General features: G+C 39.2%; 1 non-coding gene across 1 annotated transcript; it reads left to right on the top strand.

Moving 5' to 3' along the window:
* Window positions 1–376: 376 nt before the first annotated feature.
* On the top strand, window positions 377–483 carry LOC141650340 (small nucleolar RNA R71). Its single transcript, XR_012546380.1, has one exon. It is a non-coding gene; the product is annotated as a small nucleolar RNA R71 (small nucleolar RNA).
* The last annotated feature ends 8,537 nt before the right edge of the window (window positions 484–9,020 follow it).

Here is a 9,020-nt window from a genome sequence, read left to right as displayed (position 1 = left end):
TCCCAAGGTTCCACAACTTTCATATACTCCATTTGGGATTGAGGATGATGCCATCATAGCATTAACATGTTGTTTGGGTGATTTGGAAGCTTCATCAAGCTAAGCCATGGCCTTCTCAAACTTCAAGTTGATGGTGTCGATATGAGCACTTAGTTGAGCACCCAATTGTGTGAAGGAATCTACCCCATGCTTTCCTCCTCTACTGGCCTTTCGAGGCCTACTATATTGGGAATTATGAACTGCCATCTCTTCAATTTTGGCCCATGTTTGGTTGTCATCAACTTCGGTAAACCTCTCAATGGATCCCATATTAAGCACATTGCGTGAATCTTCATATAAGCCGTTCCAAAATTGTTGCACAAAGAACCACTCACTAAGTCCATGGTGTGAACTAGAACGACAAGTGTCCTTAAATCTCTCCCACGCTTCATATAAGGATTCCTCATCCCTTTGCTTGAACCCGGTTATTTGGGCTCTCAACATGTTAGTCTTCTTCGGAGGATAGAATTTCTTGTAGAAGGCAAGTGCTAACTTCTTCCATGAATAAATACCAAGGGTAGCCTTGTCTAGGCTCTTCAACCAGTGCTTTGCGGTACCGATCAAGGAAAAAGGAAACAATACTCATCGGATTTGGTCTTGAGTAACTCCGGTTTGAGAAATTGCATCACAATAATCACAAAAAATCTCCATATGTAAATGAGGATCTTCACTAGGCATCCCTCCAAATTGACTTCTCTCAACTAATTTTATGAATGCGGATTTGGCAATGAAATTACCGGTTAAATATGGTGATGTAGGGGTACTGTTTGGTAGGTTCTCCTCGGTTGGTATGGAATGTGATGAAAATTTAGGCATTGTAGGATGATTTTGTGGTTGGTTTGAAATTGGGTTATCCTCTCCTTCTCTTTTAAAAGGATTGACAAACTCAATGTTATTTGGTTGAATGTCCACAATTTCTTCAATACCTACAACCCTTGAAGTACCTCTAGCAACTCTTCTATTGTTGGTTAAGGCCCTTTCAATTTCGAAATCAATAAGTAATAAATTACCTTGTGATCTCCTAGTCATGCAAAATATCAAACAACTAAAAAAACAATTAGAACAACCTTGAGGAGATTGACTTCCCCAAAGTAAAGAAAGACACAACTAAAAACAATTAACGTAAATCAAATCAATTGAACACCGTCCCCGGCAACGGCGCCATTTTTGGTCGTGGTAAATCTCGTCATCAAAGTTACCAACCAAAACAATATTTCTAACTCTACAAACTACTCTTTAGTGGAGTGTTAAGTAAAGGTCTGATCCCAAGAGATGGGTATTGATTTAGGATTTCAATTGCAAGTAGTTTATGTATTAGGGTGTCACAAATTATTGATTAAGATGAGATGTAATCTAAACTAATAAACAAGATGAATGTAAAGCAATGAACACAAAGTAAAGCAATTAAAGGGGTTGTAAACAAATGATTAAAGGCACTAGGGTGTCATGGGTTCATAAGGGAATCATGGAAATAGATCATACAAACATGTTCTCAAATAGATGCAAGCAACTTATTGTTGTGATGGAATCGAGTTAGTGTATATCTTATAATTCCTATGAAGATTTAGGTTCCGGAGCCGAGTCGATCAAGACTTTACAACACCTAAAAGTCTACTTAGTCTCTTCCTATTCAACTCTATGCGTGGTCTAACAAGGCTCGACTTGGCTTATATCTTACAAGCCTCATTGAAAAGATAAGAGATGGGTAAAATATACAAGGATTCATAGTCTCGCATTTCATCAAACATAACATGTGCATAGGTTGAAATCACAACAAGCAAGGAAGTGATTATGAAAGCATATTAGATTAAGCATAGATTAATTCCCATGATTGTTTCCCTTAATTCCCCATTAACCCTAGCTAAAAGACTACTCGCTCATGATTAGGTTTAACATGTTAATAAGGTTGTCAATCATACTAACAAAACAAAACATGATGAATAAATTATGTGATTAACAATAATTAAGCAAAGGTAAAAAGGGATTATACCTACTTGAGATGATCCAAATAATAATGCAAAGAATAATAGAAGTAAACTTGATGATTGATGGAAGGTTGTCAATCCTCCAATAAACCCTAAATAATCTTCTAATTACCCAACTAAACTAAGAACAATTGAGAGAATTAAGGAAAGATTAAGATGTGATTAATATTGAAATGTGTATTACAACTTTGATTAGGACTAAATTAAGGGAATGATTATGATAAGATAATTCTAAGCTAGTACAATAGGGTATTTATACTAAAATTAAGTCCAAGGATAGGTTACAAAGGGCTTAAATGACGATTAAGACCCTAAGAGAAGCTTGATAATTTGCAACTCCCGGGGGACATGCGGGGATTGAGTAGCAACTCCACAAGGACATGCGCGGATTGAGATGAAGCATGCTTAGTCCTGTGAGGTGATCCGCTCGGCCTGACTGTCGAGACGCTCGGATCCTAGCTCTGGGACGCTCGTCCTGAGCTCATGAAGCTCAGATCCTGGGACAGGGTTCTTCTCTTGTTCTTGGCTCCCTTACAATCCGTGGGGACTGTCTTAGGAACGCACGGATCATTCATCATTGCCCATTTAACTTAATTTATTTGCTTAGGCTTCTAGTGTCGGTCTCCTCTTAGATGCTTGGTTATTAGATGCGATCCATTTAGCTCCATTTTACTCCATAAATGCAAGGCTAGCAATCCTCTCCTACCAAGGACACAAAACCTCAAAGAATATGAAAAATAGGAAACTAAAGATAAGAAATGACCCTAATAGGTTCTAGAAAGCATGGGAACGAGGCTAATTCGAGACTAAATGTGCTCAAATATGAGTCACACCAGACTTGTAAGATATAAACCAACTCAAGGCTTGTTAGACCATACATATAGTTGATTAGGAAGGACTAAGTCGATTCTAGGTATTGTACAGTCTTGACCGACTCGGCTCCGGGACCTAAACCTTCTTAGTACTCATATATGTTATCTCACTATAGGGAAAACCAATTCGACTTATAGCTGTTGTAAAGTCTTGACCGACTCGGCTCCGAGACCTAAGTTTACCTTAGAAATTGTAAGAGATACACTAAATTGATTACAACAATAATAATTGCTTGCATCTATATGATTCATTTATGCTATTTCACCATGAATCCCCTATGATTCCATGATTCCCTAGTATTGTTTATCATTTGTTTACACTCTTGCTTCCATTTACTTATCTTGTTTATGTTTCCTTGTTGTAGCTTAGAGCACAACTTCAATCCAATCCAATTGTGACACTAGCATAAATTGAGATAGATAGACTTAAAACCCAAAGTACACCGTCCCGTGGATCGACCTCGACTTAACCACTAACTAGTTGTTTGTTGAGATTATAAATGTGTTTGATTGAGTGAACAACGACTCTCTTACCATCAAAATGGCGCTGTTGCTGGGGACGGTGTTTTGTAATTAAGTTCTTGTTTGTTTGTCTATTTTAATTTTGCTTTAACCTTGAGGAACTTGTTCCTCAAGGTCGTTCTTACCGTTTTATTTTAGTTTCCGTGCTTGTAGTTGTTTCCTTGTCTTAGCTATGATCATGGCTCAAGGCTTGACATATGGAGTGTATAGTGGATCTTTTGAGTATGACTATGGGTATGGGGAGTTTCAGGAGCAAGTCAACACAAACGTACCTTACAACTCATACAATGAAAATCCTAACTACTACCCCAAATTTTCCCACCAAAATCCCCCCATCCAATATCCACAACAACCACCCACCCAAGACTCACTTTAAAACCGATTCCAAATGCCACAATATGACCACTTTCACACCCACACACAACAAGAAGATGAGCCAAACTTTGACATTCAAAATATGGTTCTCCAAATGATAGGAGACCAACAAAATTTCTTCACACAAATGCTAGAAGAGAGCCAAAATAGAAACAATGTTCTTCAAAGCATTGTTACCCAAGGTGAGGAGTTGGCAATTCAAATTTCCCAATTGAAGGCAACCCTACCAACCACTCCTCACGAATTCTTAAGCATTGACCATGAATGTGAATTTGAGGTAATGACCTTGGATGAAGAAGATATGAAGTGGGAAGAGACAATCTCCTTGAGCTCTTGTGAGTATGAAAGTGTGGTATTTGATGAAGAAGATATGAGGTTGAGTAAGCCAAATACTCTTAGCCTTTGCGAGTATGAAGGTGTGACTTTTGTTGTGAACATTGAGATGGTGGAGGAAGAGTTATTGAGGAGAAGTAAAGCCCCTATTTATGATTCATATGGAGAAAGAAATGATGACGCATCTATGGAAGAAGATGATGAGGGAGAGATGGACTCAAATGATGAATGGAGTTATGGGATTAGCTTGCTTAAGGAACCCATACTTGAGAAGTTTGAAGATTATTTCAATGAAGAGGAAGAATGCCTCTTCCTTATTGAACATGAGGACCTACTCACACCCACTATGGAGCCCATGATAGTTGGAGATGACATTACAGACCTTCTCATGAAAGTCAAATCGTCATACAAGAATCACTTTGTGGAGAAGCTCAAAGACAAAGCTAAGAAAGAGCTTACTTGTGGGAACTTATCACCCATAATCCCATCTTCCGAGCTACCCCATCATCAATGCCATGAAATTTCACCCTTTATCCTTGAAGGGTCGATTAATCCAAGTACTTTTGTCATCAACTTTGGAAGAAATAGAAGTAACCAAAAAACCCCCTATGACAAAAATCTCAAAATTGCTAGTTGTAAGAACCGGGAAAGCCATCATGACAAAGCAAAGGAGAAGGGGAAGAAGTTCAAAGGGAAATCACTCGTGGATTGGCCCTACTCTATTTTGCAATGGTTCAAGACTTATTCATGCTTACTTGAGGACCATTCACCAACTTTTGACCAACTTTTGAGAGCATTAAGCTCCATGGATAGTAGAATTTGCTACTTCAACTTAGTTTGGTGGAGTTCTATCTCAAACTACCATTTGTAATATATTCTTTTCATACTTTGTATTGTATCATAATAGTTGCATTTTATATGTATCTTTTAGGCCTTTACATGAGAGATGTGAGGGAGAGTTCTTATCTACTCTTTAAGCCATTTTCAGGAATGACACGATGATAGGAAGGGATCACAAAGGGTGCAAGGGAAACGGCTTAGCTTAAAGCCTTAGAATTCGACAAAGACCAGAGCAGGACGCCCGTCCCTTTTAGAGGACGCTCGGCCCGAGCTCGGTTCTAAAGCAAGAAATTTAACTGGCTGGTAATCCGCGTGATTCTTCCCCAGGACGCCCGACCCATACCTTGAGATGCTCGAGCCGACATCGAGACGCCCGGATCACAGGAAGAAAAATGCAAGGCTCTATTACTGGACGCCCGAACCCGACTCCAGCCCGCTCGTCTCAGCTTATTTTGTGGATAAATCCCCCCCCCCCCCCAACCATCCCTATTCCCTTATCTTATCAACATTACAACCAAATCTCATCATCCTCCTTACAATCTCCATCATAAAAACCCCATCACAAAATCATCAATCCAAGGTTTTTGATCAAAGTCCCTACCAACCACGTCAAGCAAGAATGTTTCTAAGGAGCAAAAGCAAGAAGACCGCCGAGGCCGTACCCAAGTGCCAAAAAGGTGCCACTTCAACCGCCTCACAAGAGGCAAGGGGCCAAGAAAATGAGATGATTCCGGATGTTGCACAACTTGAGCATTTTTCGGAAGTATATTTCGTCAAAGATGAACACCGTTAACGATTTGAGCAATTGCTAAGTAAGGCTTATGAACCTACTCAATTCATCGATCTTGATGTGTTAGAAATACTTGGTATAAGGCATCAAACGGAGTTTTTCTTCAATGGTTTGGGTCTTGAGAAGATGTTATATGCCCATGAGGACACTTACTTGAGCCTCGCACTAGAGCTTTTGTGTAGCCTCCGTGTTGTCACTAATCGACGAAAGGATGTCGGTATGAAATTCTGTCTTCGCAATAGGGACCATAGGATAACCCTAGACCATTTTGCGAGCATCTTTGGTCTTGAGGTACCAAAGAGTGACACTGACAAGCCCTCCGACCTTATTGTCAACCACCTTTGGAGGGCTATTTCCGGGAGAGAATTTAGTTCTTATAAACAATGCTATACTTTTTCTATCCAACATCCGGTGATTAGGATTAGCGAGCGATTCGTGGCCGGAACTATACTCGGAAGACTAGAACAAGACAAGTGCACCCTTCCCGACTTGACTTTTCTAGAGTCTTACTTGAATGTGCAAGGGACAAGACCCTACAACTTCAACACACCCCTTGAGATGATCATAAGACTTAACGACTTTGCAAAGGGGAATTCTCCAATCAAAACCTTTGTGATGGGAGGCCTAATAACAAATTTAGCCAACGAACTTTGCCCCGGGTTTAACTTTGATGGGAGATATACTAAGCTCAAAGGGAGCACTTTGATTGATGAACATGCTATATTTTACCACCACCGGTAGTATAACTACAATGATGCCGGGAGTGTAGAATGGCTCACTAGGGGATGCACATCACTTGTACTCATGGGGTGGAACATACCACCCACCGAGCCTCGCTTGAGCCGGTACTCACCAAGGCCAAGCTACCTCCTTCCCATTGATATCCTTGACCACCTACCACCGCGTGAAGAAGTGCCCCACCGACCCTGTGAGTTGCCGGAATGGGGTGATGCACCACCATATTTTGTACCCATTCCACCCTACCCCACACCATATGTACCATTCGCTCCTCAAGATTCGGAAGCCCCATCCATGAGTGAATTGATGACACTCATGCAAAATGTTGATCTTAGAGTGCACGATGGGAGGGTTGACAACTACTTGGCCCAATACCCCTCCTACTACAACATGGCCCAAAAAGGATACATCAATCCTAGAGGCCCTCATCAGTCTTGGGCTCAACCACATCTCTTGTTCCATAACTATGGCAACCAAGAGGGGAACTTTGGCGCCTAAAAGGGGATTCTATAGCCAAGGAGGAGGTTATGACCATGGAGGATAGAGCGGACATGGAGGCCACAATGATGATAATGATGATGAGTGAGATGGCTAGATGCGCTTAGCCACACCACCTCCATTTGTATGATTCCTCTTCTCTCTCTATCTCTCTCTCTCTCTCTCTCTCTCTCTCTCTCTCTCTCTCTTATGTATAGTTGCATTTCATTACATTTTATATTAGCTTGCATTTAGTTTACATCTCTCTTGCATTTGTAAAATATTTCATATTGCATTTACATTAGTTAATTAATATAGTATAGTTTGCATTGTAATATATCTCACATGATTCATGTAGTTAGTTGCATATAGCCTTGAGTTCATGTATAGTCACTAATGACCTAACCTCATTTCTCCTACACTAGAAATAGTGCTTAAATCTGTTAGGGGAGGTTTGATCATAGGTGACCATAGTTTACTAGAAAACATGCGTCATATAGTGTAGTGTAGATTGCCTTCATTTATTATATATGTCATATATAATTGCATTTAATTAGAGCATGCATGCATTCATTCATATCATTTCATTTCATTTGTACTTGAATTTCCATAAAACTCGAAAAATCCAAAAACATGTATTTTCTTTTATTCCTACTCCTACATATACATTGAGGACAATGTCCAAAATAAAGTGGGGGATGGGAATTTATATTCCAAAAATACATAAAAAAATTGAAAAATTTCGAAAAAATCTCAAAAATATGTTCTTTAATTTCATAAAAACAAAATCCATAAAAATTTGAAAATTTCAAAAACCAAAAACATTTTATTTAATTTATTAGTGTAAAATTGTATATACTTGTGTTTTTGTTCTCTTCTCACATAGATACGACACTTCATTTGAGGCATTGGCAAGGGAATGTGAAGACCGCTTGGTATGATCGTTCTAATCCCTACTTCCCTTCCATTTCTTTTCATTATCCATATGAGGAGGATGGGCTTACATGTCAAGGAGGATGTAGTGTATTTTGTTGTTGCGGTTTGTGTATCTATGTGTTGTTAGGAGTTGCATCTAGATTATATGGCATTTTAGTTGATAGAAGCATATGCATTGGGTTGTATATATGATAGTTGCATCATGGCATGTAGTTGCATGGTTAGAAAATTTTGTGAAAATGCCTATTTGGAAAGCTTGACAAGTGTATATAAGGCCCTTGTAGATAATTTTTATCCTTGAAACTTTGTTTGCTAGAACACCCTCAAGACACCCAAGGATGTGTCATACTAGTATCTTTTGACCCATGGACTAAGGCCTAGTCAAGAGTACCTTGTGGTGTGATAACTCCTTGGCTACCGTTTATTCCAAGGTGACCTTTGAAGCCATGCAACCGTTCTTACACTTCTATCATCATATTTTGTCAAGAAAAAGGGAATGGGCACAAAAATGTCAAATTGAGTTCAAGTTATCAATGTCAAAAGTTTGCAATTGCATCAAATGAAATGAGGAGCAAAAATAGACTCCTATGCTTTAATAGAAGTACCCTTGCTACAAATGGGGTTACTTTGAAAAATGTTCAAAAATGCAAAATTGAAATTGCCAAGTATCAAAATGTCAAACATAAAAAATGGCAAGAAATGTCCTTCGATGTCAACATGTTACAAAAATCAGGGGAAAAATAAACCCAAATGCAAACTACCATAATGAAACTCATACACTTTTAATCTCTTTTATCCATTGATGATCCTAATTTTGTTGCTTGGTGGAGAGGGGACGACCCTTCTTCTTGTCTAGGCAAGAGGGGGAATTCCGCGATCCTACAGTGTTTTCTAACACCATAGGGGCTTGGCTCTTGACAAAAGCATTTAGCAATTGGGTCAAAGGTAACCTAGTTTAACACAACTTGGAGGTGACTTGTTTGTATCTTCTTGGACTTAGTAACTAGGAGAACCAATATCTATGATGGAGTTTGTGCCCTTAAATTTCTTCCCTTGTAGATGATTTCCGCCACTTAGATGAGGAAAGTGGCTATTCTTTTGTAGATACATCCT

This window comes from Silene latifolia, chromosome 3, assembly GCF_048544455.1.
Source record: "Silene latifolia isolate original U9 population chromosome 3, ASM4854445v1, whole genome shotgun sequence".
NCBI classification, from domain to species: Eukaryota; Viridiplantae; Streptophyta; class Magnoliopsida; order Caryophyllales; family Caryophyllaceae; genus Silene; species Silene latifolia.
This window is presented reverse-complemented; position numbering and strand designations above follow the sequence as displayed.